Consider the following 17,720-nt stretch of genomic DNA (forward strand, 5'->3'; position numbering starts at 1 on the left):
CTAAAATATCCAACACTTAACCCGTGTTATAAACTGGTCCAGACCAAACTGATCATCATACATGATAGTGCTATCCTTGACCGGTCTGTATAAAGCGGACAAAGTAGTAGGCTGGGCAGTAAGCAAGCCCTTGTCATAAACACTGTACCGATCATCGGTTGCAAAACCAAACCCGGAGTCCATACCCTTCTCTTGATTGAACAAACGCTGGTCATACATAACTTCACAGCCTGCACCGGCAGCCGAAGAAGACGCCATACCCAAAGCCACTTTTTCACTCATGTCACGATCCCGTTGTTCTCGGGTGATCTTACGCTTTTTCCCCTTGGCGGGTCCATCTTTAGCCTCCAGCCGCCTTTCCCTCTCCCGTTCTTTATGTCTTTCCTCCCGGATTTTCTCTCTTTGGACCCGCTCTTCTTTCATCTCATGATTATTTCTTTCAGACCGTGCTTTTTGAGCCAACGCACGTAACTCTTGCTCTTTCTTTTCTTTTTCTTTCAACATCATCTCCTCTAGCACTTTGGACCTGATACAAAGATCTTCGCGGGCATGTTGTTCAGCTACGTATAAAGCTTCCGCAAACTGTGCAAACCCGTCATTAACTTGAACTTGTTCAAGCCCCCTGCCCGCACCATCTGTAGCAGCTAAGCGTTTATCGAGTGGGATCGTGTACCCTTGAGGGTTTTTCCAGTTGGAAATGCAGGGCGGGACCTTCCAATCTTTTTGGTCTTGAACCGGGGAGTGCATGACCAGCACAGGCGGGGAGCGGTTGCCCCGCGCTTGTGTTTAAACTTAACGGGTCAACAGGCGTTTCCACCATCCTGACCATTCTTTGCATTGCGCCTGCACCCGAGTGTTTATACTTTATAAACTTTAAAGAATGTTGTTGGGACTGTGCAGCATGAGTACTAGCTAGCATAATGTTTACAAGAGCTTTAGTTGTTTCTAGTTTGGTTTTCTCAATCATATCCTTTTGTTTTGATGAATCTTGAAACTCATCTAAAAATCTAAAATCTGTATCATACCGTTGTTGTTGTTGTTGGCTCTTCGACACTATTAATGAAACCTTAATTCGATACCCTAATACGATGATGATAGGAACACTATTTCTATTATGTAGTGTTTGTGGATAATGATATGGATCACAAATAATATTGTAGGTATTTATATATAGAATAACAAGCTTGTTCAACAAGTAACGTGATCTCAAGGGAACCGTCACAGGATATTGTCTACTTTGTCCCTTGTGGGTTGTCCATCGCCATATTTAACGTGTGTGATTTTACATATTTACCCTTTTTGTATATGTACATGTCACGGTATTATCTTTTCACCCAATGAATTTCTCGCCCAGGCAAAACACTTTCTGGTAGTAAAAGTTTTCACCCATTATAAGAAACACTACGTTCTCCTAGGGATGAACTCGGTAATGGAAAATACCGGTATCAAAAATCCCCAAATATAGGTACCGGTACCGAAGACCAAAATTTAGGAAAATACCGGTACTATAACGATCTCAAACGTCAAAAGGTTGGTATCAAAGGTGTCCAATTCGGTACTCGATATCATTTGCTCATCGCTACGTCCTCCCTCTCAACCAATGTGGGATTGTGGGACTTACACAAATATAAATTAACTTTACTGATTATGATTTTATTATTTAGTTAACACTGATAGTTGACTCGAGCTCAAAATGCTTAATTGTCGAGCTTGGGTTAGGCAGCATTAATTAGTTATACTTGTTACAATATTTTTTTTAAATAACAGTTATTTTTTAACATGAACTGAATTTGTTGAACATACAATTTGTATTTAATAAATAATCAATAATCACAAATCTTATTGATAGATACCAAATGTCGTCTGGGGTGCATAGAAGGAGTTAATTAATTGTTTGTGCTCACCGTGAGTGACCAATTGATTTTAAATGCATTAGCTTCTAGATGTAGTTTAAGAAACCAATTGAAAGACAAACCACTTTTCAATGAACAAGTTATCAAACTGGTTGCGGTTGGTCTTATGCGGTGTTTTGAAACCCGGCCCGGACGTCAACAATATTCTTTTAGCGTCTTACGTGGATCAGTCAACAATATTATGTGAATACCATGTATCTAAATGTGAGGCTGTGAGCATCATATATTCATATGTAATACAATGTTCACATCCACTGATCCACACAATTACATCCCCAATTGTCACATTAAAGGATTGTATCTCAATCTCCAAACAATACTCATTGAAAATCATAATTAGGCCAAACAAGTTGATTTGATGATAAATGAGTGCAAATTTAATTTAGAAATATGAATAAAAACATAATTGAATACAAAAGAGCAAAGATGAATGATACAAGTAACATCTTTAGCCATATGGGCATCATTTCTCATCAACACCCACTTGATGCAATGTGAAGAGGTATGTACCCGCCTCAACACCGAGCGAGGCGGGTCAACCCACAAGATATAGACAAGAGGCTTGAAATCAAGACATTATGAAGGCACAAAGCCAAAACCTATGCGCACGGCACATATAACATATGCTCAGGCATCACATATGCTCACGCATATCACATCTGCGCATGGCGCATCCGCGCGTGGCGCATATCACATGCTTGTGCATATCACATCTGCGCATGAAACATCTGCGCGTGAGAATAAAGAGAAGACCTCGCGCATCCTCAGGATAGGCGCGTATCGCACATGCACATAATCAACATCGTCCTTATCCAAATCAGGATTATGGCAACCTTGATTGTGCACGTCAGACAACCTTCCAGAATGTATCTTTTTAAGGAATAAGAATATGCTGATGTTGACAGCTGCCAATGAAAGGTGGACAACTCAGCAAAACCCATGTGCTACCACGAGGTTATAACCAATGAAAAAGCACCAGGTGTCCCCAAGGACACGTGGCGCAAATCAATTGGAGGAGGCCAACAAGGCTGAGCCCAATCAGTGGTGTAACACCCCGACCAAAGGCGGATTATACATCGGGGCGCCACATATTGTTTCATTACTCGTGACACTATTTGGGTGTCAATATTTAATAAATACATTCATTCACGCACGCGCAAAGTAAACACAAGATAACATAAATCAACATAAATCAATATATTATAAGACAAAATATTCGAACAATAATAACTTGACTTGTTACATTTTAATCTAGGTCCAAAAGTAAAAACGTCCTACGTGTCCACAAGCTCCAAATGTAGCTACAGCAAACCTGAACATGTGTTAAAATAAAACGTCAAACACTTGCGTGTTGGTGAGAAATCAAGTTTAATACAATACATAGATAACAATAAATCTGCGCGCAACACGTGTATGTCTGGTGTTTAACAAGGGTGCAATCAGATTGTGATCAAGCCTAAATAGATCATAGCTCATAGTTCATAGTTCAATCCGTGCTCCCAAATGAGCACAAAAACGAGAAAACATCTGTGCAAGTGTAAACAAAGAAAACCGTAAACGATAGGTCTCCCGTGTTCATCTAATGGATCCATGAAAACTGCGGAATAGGCCGAACAAAGCGGTTAATGATACACACATACAAATAAACAGCCAAGTAAACGTCCTCAACACATGGGATACTGGGCGACTAAAGTTCATAAATAAGTTTAAGACTCTAAGTTTGTATGAACACATGAACATCCCAAAACATTGAAAATAAAAAGGGATTAGGTACGAGATTACTCACTTGATAAACGATGCGGTGTAAGATAAAGCAAGAACCAACTTTAAACAAGCACAAGTTAACCTATAATTAAAGATTATTGTTTTAACGATTTGCTTTAAGTCTTGATTATAAGTTAGCATAATTAATAAGTAACTTAAACACATTATTATATATAATAGATTACCGGAAAACAGGGCAGAACAAGGAGGAAGACGGAGGCAGAGAGGGAGGCGGCAGAGAGATCAAGGAGGAGGTTAAAATAAGTGTTTGTGTGTGAAGTGTTAGGAAAATAACATTATTATTTATAGAGAAACCCTAGGGAACACAATCCCTAAAAAAGGGGAAAAGATCTCAAAAAGTAAAAGATTCCAAAAGCAAAAGATATCAAAAGATATGGCAACTGCAGGGGGCAAAGGAAAAGCTGACAGGGAACAGTAAACAGGCATGGGCGGGTCAGATAAAGGTACTGGTCAAGCATGGAAAAAGCAGATCTCAAAAGATAATGTCAGTCACTTTTTCTGTCAACCATGGGGTTGGTGTGCATGCTGCGCCAAAAGTAACTTTTCAGACATAAGATAGGTCAGGTCAACAGCACAGAAGATAAGACAACATAAAAGCAAACGGCTAGATTAAACAGAAGGAAACTCAAAGGGTTTAGCGCGAGAAGGCTCGAGCGCACGCGCGAGGGCGAAGGCTGACAGAACAAACCTTAGCGCGCCGCGGGAAGAACTATTATCCTTAGCGCGCCGCGGGAAGAATTACCATTCTTAGCGCGCCGCGGGAAGAATTACCATTCTTAGCGCGCCGCGGGAAGAACTTCCGTTCTTAGCGCGCCGCGAGAAGAACTACAATTCTTAGCGCGTCGCGGGAAGAACTACCGTTCTTAGCGCGCTGCGAGAAGAACTACAATTCTTAGCGCGTCGCGGGAACAGTTCGCCTCGCGTATCGCAGGAACAACTGGTCTTCGCGCAGGCTTCCTTGCAAGGAGTCTGGCGCGTGGAGCTGCGCAGACAACCTTAGGCGGGAAGAAACAAAGGACAAGCAAAGAGTTAAGAGAAAAAGGGGGTTCAAGGCGTAAGGGCGGAACGACGTCAAGAGAGAGAAAGAGGCGGGACGACAACAAGAGGGAAAAGAAGGCGGAAAGAGAGAAGAAGAGGGACGGGACGGCGGGAAGGAAAATATTATTATTAAAAATAAAGTATAAGTATAAATAAATATTAAATCATAAAAGAAAGAGATCGGATCGGAGAAACGGGTACCTGGGTCGGGTCGGATCGGGTCAGATGTCACAGTCTCCCCTACTTTAAGAAATTTCGTCCCGAAATTTATCTCGAAGTAGGTTGCGCAGAGAACAGGTGCGGGTACTTGATCTTCATTTGATCTTCCCTTTCCCATGTAAACTCGGCTCCGCGCTTGGACTCCCAGCGAACTTTCACGATAGGGATACGACTGCGCTTGGTTTGCTTAACCTCGCGATCCATAATCTCAACAGGCTTCTCAACGAAATGCATAGATTCATCAACTTGAACTTCATCAAGTGGGATGTGAAGGTTCTCGTCAGCTAAACACTTCTTAAGATTGGATACATGGAACGTTGGATGCACATTACTGAGCGCGGGCGGCAGGTCAAGTCTGTAGGCAACTTTTCCCACACGCGCGAGAATCTTAAATGGTCCAACATATCGAGGAGCAAGCTTTCCTTTCTTCCCAAAGCGGACAACACCTTTCCAGGGCGACACCTTGAGGAGAACAAGATCACCAACTTGAAATTCGAGAGGCTTTCGCCTGCGATCTGCGTAACTCTTCTGTCGGCTTCTGGCAGTCAGCAGATGATCACGGATCTTGGCGATTTTATCGGTTGTCTCTTGAACAAGTTCGGGTCCTGTGATTTGAGTTTCACCCACTTCGCTCCAACAAATCGGGGAGCGGCACTTACGACCGTAAAGTGCTTCAAATGGGGCCATACCAATACTGGAATGATAGCTGTTATTATAAGAGAACTCGATCAAAGGCAGGTGCGAATCCCAATTACCTCCAAAATCAAGAACACAAGATCGGAGCATATCCTCAAGAGTTTGAATAGTTCGCTCAGACTGTCCGTCAGTCTGAGGATGATATGCAGTACTCATGTCCAAGCGAGTTCCTAGCGCAGATTGGAGAGATTTCCAAAAGCGAGATATAAAACGGCCATCGCGATCGGATATGATGCTCAAAGGAGTACCATGACGGCAGACAATCTCTTTGACATAAAGCTGCGCGAGTTGCTCAACACGGTAGTTTTCACGAATGGGCAGAAAGTGAGCAGACTTAGTCAAACGATCCACTATTACCCAAATGCTATCATGTTTGCTTGCTGTCAAAGGTAACTTGGTAATAAAGTCCATCGCTATACCTTCCCATTTCCACATAGGAATTTCTGGTTGTTCGAGCAAACCAGATGGGCGTTGGTGTTCAGCTTTTACTTTAGAACAAGTCAGGCATCTAGCTACGAACACAGCAATATCCTTCTTCATACCGGGCCACCAATAAGTAATGCGCAAATCCTTGTACATTTTATCGGCGCCAGGATGAACGGAATATCGAGATTTGTGCGCTTCACTCAGGATATCAGCGCGAAGATTCTCATCAAAGGGAATCCAGATGCGATTAAGATAACAGAGAATTCCACTCAGATTAGGGACAAAGTGCGCTTCCGCGCCACACGCTAACTCGGCGCGAAGGTTACCATTACTGATGGATGCGCGCTGCGCGTCACGAATGCGTGATTCAAGATTGCTCTGAATCGGCGCAAAGTGAAGCTGCGTGCGCGGCAAGATACAGTTAAGCTGGCAGGGTTTACGGCTGAGCGCATCGGCTACCACATTAGCCTTACCAGGATGATACCGGATCTCACAATCGTAATCGCTGATGAGTTCGTTCCATCGGCGTTGCCTCATGTTAAGTTCCTTCTGATCAAAGATATGCTGAAGGCTTTTATGGTCAGTGTAGAGGATACACTTAGTACCATAAAGGTAGTGTCTCCAGATCTTTAAGGCAAAAACAACTGCGCCTAGTTCGAGGTCGTGAGTTGTATAATTCTTCTCGTGAACCTTGAGTTGCCTTGATGCGTAAGCGATAACCTTGCCTCGTTGCATAAGAACACAACCGAGACCTTGGTTGGATGCATCGCAATACACGACAAAATCTTCATTACCCTCAGGTAGCGCAAGAACAGGAGCTTCACACAACAAACGCTTGAGCGTCAGAAAGGCTTCTTCTTGTTTCGAGCCCCAAATATACGGTTTACCTTTGTGCGTTAGAGCTGTTAAAGGCAAAGCGATCTTCGAGAAGTTCGAAATGAAGCGCCGGTAATAACCAGCTAAGCCCAGAAAGGAACGGATCTCGGTAGGAGTGGTCGGCGTAATCCAGTTCTTGATTGCTTCAATTTTGGATGGGTCGACATGGATACCCATCTTGTTCACAACATGGCCAAGAAACTGTACTTCATCAGACCAGAATTCACATTTGGAGAGCTTGGCAAAGAGCTTCTCGGTTCGAAGCTTTTGCAATACCAATCGAAGATGTTGCTCATGCTCGGCCTTGGTCTTAGAATAAATCAGAACGTCATCGATAAACACAATCACGAATTTATCCAAGAAAGGCCTACACACCCGATTCATTAGATCCATGAAAACGGCGGGTGCGTTGGTTAAACCGAAGGACATGACCAAGAATTCAAAATGGCCATAACGAGTACGAAAAGCAGTCTTGGGAACATCTTCATCGCGGATACGCAACTGATGATAACCAGAACGGAGATCGATCTTGGAGAAACAAGAGGCACCTTGGAGTTGATCGAAGAGGTCGTCAATACGCGGTAAGGGATACCGGTTCTTAATGGTGAGTTTGTTCAACTCGCGGTAATCAATACACATGCGAAACGATCCATCTTTCTTTTTAACGAACAACACCGGAGCACCCCAGGGCGAAGAGCTAGGGCGGATGAATCCTTTAGCAGTCAACTCCTGAAGTTGGCTCGCCAATTCTTGCATCTCAGCGGGCGCAAGACGGTAAGGAGATTTAGCTACGGGGGAAGCACCAGGGACAAGATCAACACGAAACTCGACTTCACGAGCGGGAGGGATACCAGGAAGATCATCAGGAAAAACTTCAGGGAAATCACGCACAACAGGGATATCGCGAAGCTTCTTTTCTTCAGCAGGTTTAACCACATGGGCTAAGAATGCAATACACCTTTTCCGCATGAGCCTTCGGGCTTCGGCGCAAGACATAAGTTTAAGACCGTTGGAGGGTTTCTCGCCGTAGATGTGAAGATCACCATTTTCTCGAGGAATGCGAATCAACTTCTTGGCGCAAATAACTTCGGCGCGATTCTTCGAGAGCCAGTCCATACCAATAATAACATCAAAACTTCCAAGGGGCATGGGGATGAGGTCGATTAGAAAATCGTTTTCGTTAAGGTTAAGCATGCAATCTTTAATCACTGAGTTAATTAAAACAGTTTCGCCATTAGCCAATTCAACTGAAAAATTTTCTTTTAAATCGTTGCGCGGTCGCGCAAGCTTCTGCTCAAACGCGCGAGAAATAAAACTTCTATCGGCGCCAGTATCAAAAAGTATAGATGCATAATGTCCGTTAAGCAAAAATGTACCATTAACTACGTCATTATTCGCTTGCGCTTGGTGCGCGGTTATATTAAAAGCTCGTCCGCGTGTCACTTGGTTTGAAATCTGGTTCACCGGATTCGCTTGCGTAATCTGAACTTGTAGTCTCGGGCACGCGTTCCGGAAATGACTGGGATCACCGCAGTTAAAGCACGATCTGGGTCGTGGGTTGTGGTAGGTTGGTTGTGGGTTCTGCGGGTAGGCTGGTGGTATTGGCGCAATTGGATTGGCGGGAGGGACTCTATAGTATTCGGCTGAGTGACCAATGCGGCCACATCGGTTACATTGTCGACACGGGGTCTGAGTTGGGTGGTGAAGTCTACAGGTTGGGCAAAAGGGTTGGTTTCCTGTGTAAGGTTTCTTAGTTGGCGGGACAGGGAGTGCGGGATTGGTTAAGGCATAGTTGTGGACTATAGGAGGTGTTGGGTAGGTCGACAGTGGGTTAGGCGCGTAAACTGGAGGTTGATAGGTGGGTTGCTGAACAATGGGCGGGTTGGTAAGCGCATAGGCTTTGCGCCTGCGCTTGAGGTTGTTACGGTTTGAGGGTTCGGGTTTGGTTTCTGTTGGTTCAGGGGCAGTCTTGGTGGGTTTGGTCTTCTCAGTTCCCCGCAGGAACAGGGTTCCTGCTCTGACATGGTTGTCGCTGAGCACAACGGCCAATTCGATGGCGTCAGAGAGGGTAACTGGGTTTCTGGCCCATACAGAATCTTGAATTTCCATGGGGAGACCCCCAAGGAATTTCTCTATGGCTCGGCGGGAAGGGGTAACAAGGTGAGGGACAAGCAGACTTAGTTCATGGAAGCGCGTCGCGTACTCGCGCGCTTCACCGCTGTATTGCTTAAGATTCCAAAATTCCTCCTCCAAGCGCTTAACTTCGTTGGGAGGGCAGAATTCTCGTGTCAGAATTTCCTTGAATTCCTCCCATGTCATGCTAGAAGCAGCTTCTGCGCCACGCGCATGAGCTACTCCATTCCACCATGTAAGCGCTCTAGATTCCAGGACACTGGAAGCATATAGGGTTCGTCTGTCTGAGGGGCATTGGGTGTGGAGGAAAGTGTTTTCAATCTTCTCGAGCCATTGGAGCATCACGGTGGCTCCTTCAAGACCTGTGAACTTTGGAGGGTTACCCGCATTAAAGGACTTAATGTTGTAACCAGAGGTGTTGGTATTGTTTTGGTTTAAAGCTTGGGCTATTGCGGCGGCCATTTCCTGGGAACGTTGCAGCGAACGTCTGCGCGAGGCTTCTCTCCTCTGATGACGGCGAAATAGCGGAGGCATTCTATAAAAGTTTTAATTTTGTTAATATCTTGGTTTTAATGCAAAGTATAACCTCGAAAAGCTTGGTTTCACGGAGTCAGTTACTGTCAAAAGTTAAAGTAAATTAAATGACCCTAAATGCAGACTTAATAAAGGTAACAAATTCGAATCAAGAATCGACAATTCATGTATCACCATGACTTTCCGAATTCCCAATTTAAAATATACGAGCAAACGAGTATTGGAGATTGACGATTCATGTATCACCATGACTTTTCAATCGTCAATATAAAATATACAAGAAAATGAGTATTGGAGGCTGACAATTCATGTATCACCATGACTTTTCAAGTCTCCAACCTCAGAACATAATCGTAAATGGAAATTGAAAATCAACTATTCATGTATCACCATGACTTTTCGGATTTTCAAATCCAACTAACGAATATGTAAGTAAAATCAATAAAAAATCGAAATTCAACAAAAAATCGAAATATCGCGAAATAAAACATAAAATCATATACTGCGCAAGCGCGAGCATATTCATAAATAACGAGTAATTAACAATAAGCGCGCAAACATGAGATTTCTCTCATGCGCGAAAAGGGACTCTTAGGTATTCTAGGCCGTTACGTCTAACCACCTATCCTAAAGTCAACGAGCTCTGATACCAATCTGTAACACCCCGACCAAAGGCGGATTATACATCGGGGCGCCACATATTGTTTCATTACTCGTGACACTATTTGGGTGTCAATATTTAATAAATACATTCATTCGCGCACGCGCAAAGTAAACACAAGATAACATAAATCAACATAAATCAATATATTATAAGACAAAATATTCGAACAATAATAACTTGACTTGTTACATTTTAATCTAGGTCCAAAAGTAAAAACGTCCTACGTGTCCACAAGCTCCAAATGTAGCTACAGCAAACCTGAACATGTGTTAAAATAAAACGTCAAACACTTGCGTGTTGGTGAGAAATCAAGTTTAATACAATACATAGATAACAATAAATCTGCGCGCAACACGTGTATGTCTGGTGTTTAACAAGGGTGCAATCAGATTGTGATCAAGCCTAAATAGATCATAGCTCATAGTTCATAGTTCAATCCGTGCTCCCAAATGAGCACAAAAACGAGAAAACATCTGTGCAAGTGTAAACAAAGAAAACCGTAAACGATAGGTCTCCCGTGTTCATCTAATGGATCCATGAAAACTGCGGAATAGGCCGAACAAAGCGGTTAATGATACACACATACAAATAAACAGCCAAGTAAACGTCCTCAACACATGGGATACTGGGCGACTAAAGTTCATAAATAAGTTTAAGACTCTAAGTTTGTATGAACACATGAACATCCCAAAACATTGAAAATAAAAAGGGATTAGGTACGAGATTACTCACTTGATAAACGATGCGGTGTAAGATAAAGCAAGAACCAACTTTAAACAAGCACAAGTTAACCTATAATTAAAGATTATTGTTTTAACGATTTGCTTTAAGTCTTGATTATAAGTTAGCATAATTAATAAGTAACTTAAACACATTATTATATATAATAGATTACCGGAAAACAGGGCAGAACAAGGAGGAAGACGGAGGCAGAGAGGGAGGCGGCAGAGAGATCAAGGAGGAGGTTAAAATAAGTGTTTGTGTGTGAAGTGTTAGGAAAATAACATTATTATTTATAGAGAAACCCTAGGGAACACAATCCCTAAAAAAGGGGAAAAGATCTCAAAAAGTAAAAGATTCCAAAAGCAAAAGATATCAAAAGATATGGCAACTGCAGGGGGCAAAGGAAAAGCTGACAGGGAACAGTAAACAGGCATGGGCGGGTCAGATAAAGGTACTGGTCAAGCATGGAAAAAGCAGATCTCAAAAGATAATGTCAGTCACTTTTTCTGTCAACCATGGGGTTGGTGTGCATGCTGCGCCAAAAGTAACTTTTCAGACATAAGATAGGTCAGGTCAACAGCACAGAAGATAAGACAACATAAAAGCAAACGGCTAGATTAAACAGAAGGAAACTCAAAGGGTTTAGCGCGAGAAGGCTCGAGCGCACGCGCGAGGGCGAAGGCTGACAGAACAAACCTTAGCGCGCCGCGGGAAGAACTATTATCCTTAGCGCGCCGCGGGAAGAATTACCATTCTTAGCGCGCCGCGGGAAGAATTACCATTCTTAGCGCGCCGCGGGAAGAACTTCCGTTCTTAGCGCGCCGCGAGAAGAACTACAATTCTTAGCGCGTCGCGGGAAGAACTACCGTTCTTAGCGCGCTGCGAGAAGAACTACAATTCTTAGCGCGTCGCGGGAACAGTTCGCCTCGCGTATCGCAGGAACAACTGGTCTTCGCGCAGGCTTCCTTGCAAGGAGTCTGGCGCGTGGAGCTGCGCAGACAACCTTAGGCGGGAAGAAACAAAGGACAAGCAAAGAGTTAAGAGAAAAAGGGGGTTCAAGGCGTAAGGGCGGAACGACGTCAAGAGAGAGAAAGAGGCGGGACGACAACAAGAGGGAAAAGAAGGCGGAAAGAGAGAAGAAGAGGGACGGGACGGCGGGAAGGAAAATATTATTATTAAAAATAAAGTATAAGTATAAATAAATATTAAATCATAAAAGAAAGAGATCGGATCGGAGAAACGGGTACCTGGGTCGGGTCGGATCGGGTCAGATGTCACAGTCTCCCCTACTTTAAGAAATTTCGTCCCGAAATTTATCTCGAAGTAGGTTGCGCAGAGAACAGGTGCGGGTACTTGATCTTCATTTGATCTTCCCTTTCCCATGTAAACTCGGCTCCGCGCTTGGACTCCCAGCGAACTTTCACGATAGGGATACGACTGCGCTTGGTTTGCTTAACCTCGCGATCCATAATCTCAACAGGCTTCTCAACGAAATGCATAGATTCATCAACTTGAACTTCATCAAGTGGGATGTGAAGGTTCTCGTCAGCTAAACACTTCTTAAGATTGGATACATGGAACGTTGGATGCACATTACTGAGCGCGGGCGGCAGGTCAAGTCTGTAGGCAACTTTTCCCACACGCGCGAGAATCTTAAATGGTCCAACATATCGAGGAGCAAGCTTTCCTTTCTTCCCAAAGCGGACAACACCTTTCCAGGGCGACACCTTGAGGAGAACAAGATCACCAACTTGAAATTCGAGAGGCTTTCGCCTGCGATCTGCGTAACTCTTCTGTCGGCTTCTGGCAGTCAGCAGATGATCACGGATCTTGGCGATTTTATCGGTTGTCTCTTGAACAAGTTCGGGTCCTGTGATTTGAGTTTCACCCACTTCGCTCCAACAAATCGGGGAGCGGCACTTACGACCGTAAAGTGCTTCAAATGGGGCCATACCAATACTGGAATGATAGCTGTTATTATAAGAGAACTCGATCAAAGGCAGGTGCGAATCCCAATTACCTCCAAAATCAAGAACACAAGATCGGAGCATATCCTCAAGAGTTTGAATAGTTCGCTCAGACTGTCCGTCAGTCTGAGGATGATATGCAGTACTCATGTCCAAGCGAGTTCCTAGCGCAGATTGGAGAGATTTCCAAAAGCGAGATATAAAACGGCCATCGCGATCGGATATGATGCTCAAAGGAGTACCATGACGGCAGACAATCTCTTTGACATAAAGCTGCGCGAGTTGCTTAACACGGTAGTTTTCACGAATGGGCAGAAAGTGAGCAGACTTAGTCAAACGATCCACTATTACCCAAATGCTATCATGTTTGCTTGCTGTCAAAGGTAACTTGGTAATAAAGTCCATCGCTATACCTTCCCATTTCCACATAGGAATTTCTGGTTGTTCGAGCAAACCAGATGGGCGTTGGTGTTCAGCTTTTACTTTAGAACAAGTCAGGCATCTAGCTACGAACACAGCAATATCCTTCTTCATACCGGGCCACCAATAAGTAATGCGCAAATCCTTGTACATTTTATCGGCGCCAGGATGAACGGAATATCGAGATTTGTGCGCTTCACTCAGGATATCAGCGCGAAGATTCTCATCAAAGGGAATCCAGATGCGATTAAGATAACAGAGAATTCCACTCAGATTAGGGACAAAGTGCGCTTCCGCGCCACACGCTAACTCGGCGCGAAGGTTACCATTACTGATGGATGCGCGCTGCGCGTCACGAATGCGTGATTCAAGATTGCTCTGAATCGGCGCAAAGTGAAGCTGCGTGCGCGGCAAGATACAGTTAAGCTGGCAGGGTTTACGGCTGAGCGCATCGGCTACCACATTAGCCTTACCAGGATGATACCGGATCTCACAATCGTAATCGCTGATGAGTTCGTTCCATCGGCGTTGCCTCATGTTAAGTTCCTTCTGATCAAAGATATGCTGAAGGCTTTTATGGTCAGTGTAGAGGATACACTTAGTACCATAAAGGTAGTGTCTCCAGATCTTTAAGGCAAAAACAACTGCGCCTAGTTCGAGGTCGTGAGTTGTATAATTCTTCTCGTGAACCTTGAGTTGCCTTGATGCGTAAGCGATAACCTTGCCTCGTTGCATAAGAACACAACCGAGACCTTGGTTGGATGCATCGCAATACACGACAAAATCTTCATTACCCTCAGGTAGCGCAAGAACAGGAGCTTCACACAACAAACGCTTGAGCGTCAGAAAGGCTTCTTCTTGTTTCGAGCCCCAAATATACGGTTTACCTTTGTGCGTTAGAGCTGTTAAAGGCAAAGCGATCTTCGAGAAGTTCGAAATGAAGCGCCGGTAATAACCAGCTAAGCCCAGAAAGGAACGGATCTCGGTAGGAGTGGTCGGCGTAATCCAGTTCTTGATTGCTTCAATTTTGGATGGGTCGACATGGATACCCATCTTGTTCACAACATGGCCAAGAAACTGTACTTCATCAGACCAGAATTCACATTTGGAGAGCTTGGCAAAGAGCTTCTCGGTTCGAAGCTTTTGCAATACCAATCGAAGATGTTGCTCATGCTCGGCCTTGGTCTTAGAATAAATCAGAACGTCATCGATAAACACAATCACGAATTTATCCAAGAAAGGCCTACACACCCGATTCATTAGATCCATGAAAACGGCGGGTGCGTTGGTTAAACCGAAGGACATGACCAAGAATTCAAAATGGCCATAACGAGTACGAAAAGCAGTCTTGGGAACATCTTCATCGCGGATACGCAACTGATGATAACCAGAACGGAGATCGATCTTGGAGAAACAAGAGGCACCTTGGAGTTGATCGAAGAGGTCGTCAATACGCGGTAAGGGATACCGGTTCTTAATGGTGAGTTTGTTCAACTCGCGGTAATCAATACACATGCGAAACGATCCATCTTTCTTTTTAACGAACAACACCGGAGCACCCCAGGGCGAAGAGCTAGGGCGGATGAATCCTTTAGCAGTCAACTCCTGAAGTTGGCTCGCCAATTCTTGCATCTCAGCGGGCGCAAGACGGTAAGGAGATTTAGCTACGGGGGAAGCACCAGGGACAAGATCAACACGAAACTCGACTTCACGAGCGGGAGGGATACCAGGAAGATCATCAGGAAAAACTTCAGGGAAATCACGCACAACAGGGATATCGCGAAGCTTCTTTTCTTCAGCAGGTTTAACCACATGGGCTAAGAATGCAATACACCTTTTCCGCATGAGCCTTCGGGCTTCGGCGCAAGACATAAGTTTAAGACCGTTGGAGGGTTTCTCGCCGTAGATGTGAAGATCACCATTTTCTCGAGGAATGCGAATCAACTTCTTGGCGCAAATAACTTCGGCGCGATTCTTCGAGAGCCAGTCCATACCAATAATAACATCAAAACTTCCAAGGGGCATGGGGATGAGGTCGATTAGAAAATCGTTTTCGTTAAGGTTAAGCATGCAATCTTTAATCACTGAGTTAATTAAAACAGTTTCGCCATTAGCCAATTCAACTGAAAAATTTTCTTTTAAATCGTTGCGCGGTCGCGCAAGCTTCTGCTCAAACGCGCGAGAAATAAAACTTCTATCGGCGCCAGTATCAAAAAGTATAGATGCATAATGTCCGTTAAGCAAAAATGTACCATTAACTACGTCATTATTCGCTTGCGCTTGGTGCGCGGTTATATTAAAAGCTCGTCCGCGTGTCACTTGGTTTGAAATCTGGTTCACCGGATTCGCTTGCGTAATCTGAACTTGTAGTCTCGGGCACGCGTTCCGGAAATGACTGGGATCACCGCAGTTAAAGCACGATCTGGGTCGTGGGTTGTGGTAGGTTGGTTGTGGGTTCTGCGGGTAGGCTGGTGGTATTGGCGCAATTGGATTGGCGGGAGGGACTCTACAGTATTCGGCTGAGTGACCAATGCGGCCACATGGTTACATTGTCGACACGGGGTCTGAGTTGGGTGGTGAAGTCTACAGGTTGGGCAAAAGGGTTGGTTTCCTGTGTAAGGTTTCTTAGTTGGCGGGACAGGGAGTGCGGGATTGGTTAAGGCATAGTTGTGGACTATAGGAGGTGTTGGGTAGGTCGACAGTGGGTTAGGCGCGTAAACTGGAGGTTGATAGGTGGGTTGCTGAACAATGGGCGGGTTGGTAAGCGCATAGGCTTTGCGCCTGCGCTTGAGGTTGTTACGGTTTGAGGGTTCGGGTTTGGTTTCTGTTGGTTCAGGGGCAGTCTTGGTGGGTTTGGTCTTCTCAGTTCCCCGCAGGAACAGGGTTCCTGCTCTGACATGGTTGTCGCTGAGCACAACGGCCAATTCGATGGCGTCAGAGAGGGTAACTGGGTTTCTGGCCCATACAGAATCTTGAATTTCCATGGGGAGACCCCCAAGGAATTTCTCTATGGCTCGGCGGGAAGGGGTAACAAGGTGAGGGACAAGCAGACTTAGTTCATGGAAGCGCGTCGCGTACTCGCGCGCTTCACCGCTGTATTGCTTAAGATTCCAAAATTCCTCCTCCAAGCGCTTAACTTCGTTGGGAGGGCAGAATTCTCGTGTCAGAATTTCCTTGAATTCCTCCCATGTCATGCTAGAAGCAGCTTCTGCGCCACGCGCATGAGCTACTCCATTCCACCATGTAAGCGCTCTAGATTCCAGGACACTGGAAGCATATAGGGTTCGTCTGTCTGAGGGGCATTGGGTGTGGAGGAAAGTGTTTTCAATCTTCTCGAGCCATTGGAGCATCACGGTGGCTCCTTCAAGACCTGTGAACTTTGGAGGGTTACCCGCATTAAAGGACTTAATGTTGTAACCAGAGGTGTTGGTATTGTTTTGGTTTAAAGCTTGGGCTATTGCGGCGGCCATTTCCTGGGAACGTTGCAGCGAACGTCTGCGCGAGGCTTCTCTCCTCTGATGACGGCGAAATAGCGGAGGCATTCTATAAAAGTTTTAATTTTGTTAATATCTTGGTTTTAATGCAAAGTATAACCTCGAAAAGCTTGGTTTCACGGAGTCAGTTACTGTCAAAAGTTAAAGTAAATTAAATGACCCTAAATGCAGACTTAATAAAGGTAACAAATTCGAATCAAGAATCGACAATTCATGTATCACCATGACTTTCCGAATTCCCAATTTAAAATATACGAGCAAACGAGTATTGGAGATTGACGATTCATGTATCACCATGACTTTTCAATCGTCAATATAAAATATACAAGAAAATGAGTATTGGAGGCTGACAATTCATGTATCACCATGACTTTTCAAGTCTCCAACCTCAGAACATAATCGTAAATGGAAATTGAAAATCAACTATTCATGTATCACCATGACTTTTCGGATTTTCAAATCCAACTAACGAATATGTAAGTAAAATCAATAAAAAATCGAAATTCAACAAAAAATCGAAATATCGCGAAATAAAACATAAAATCATATACTGCGCAAGCGCGAGCATATTCATAAATAACGAGTAATTAACAATAAGCGCGCAAACATGAGATTTCTCTCATGCGCGAAAAGGGACTCTTAGGTATTCTAGGCCGTTACGTCTAACCACCTATCCTAAAGTCAACGAGCTCTGATACCAATCTGTAACACCCCGACCAAAGGCGGATTATACATCGGGGCGCCACATATTGTTTCATTACTCGTGACACTATTTGGGTGTCAATATTTAATAAATACATTCATTCGCGCACGCGCAAAGTAAACACAAGAT

The 17,720-nt window shown here is 44.3% G+C and overlaps 1 pseudogene; it reads right to left on the reverse strand.

Annotated features, from left to right (window-relative positions):
* The window catches only part of LOC143541349 (SNW/SKI-interacting protein pseudogene), a 34,271-nt pseudogene continuing 16,551 nt past the window's right edge, over positions 1–17,720 (reverse strand).

Source organism: Bidens hawaiensis, unplaced genomic scaffold, assembly GCF_021521415.1.
Source record: "Bidens hawaiensis isolate Kalapana, Puna unplaced genomic scaffold, B.hawaiensis_p1.1 tig00000820_1, whole genome shotgun sequence".
Lineage (NCBI taxonomy): Eukaryota > Viridiplantae > Streptophyta > Magnoliopsida > Asterales > Asteraceae > Bidens > Bidens hawaiensis.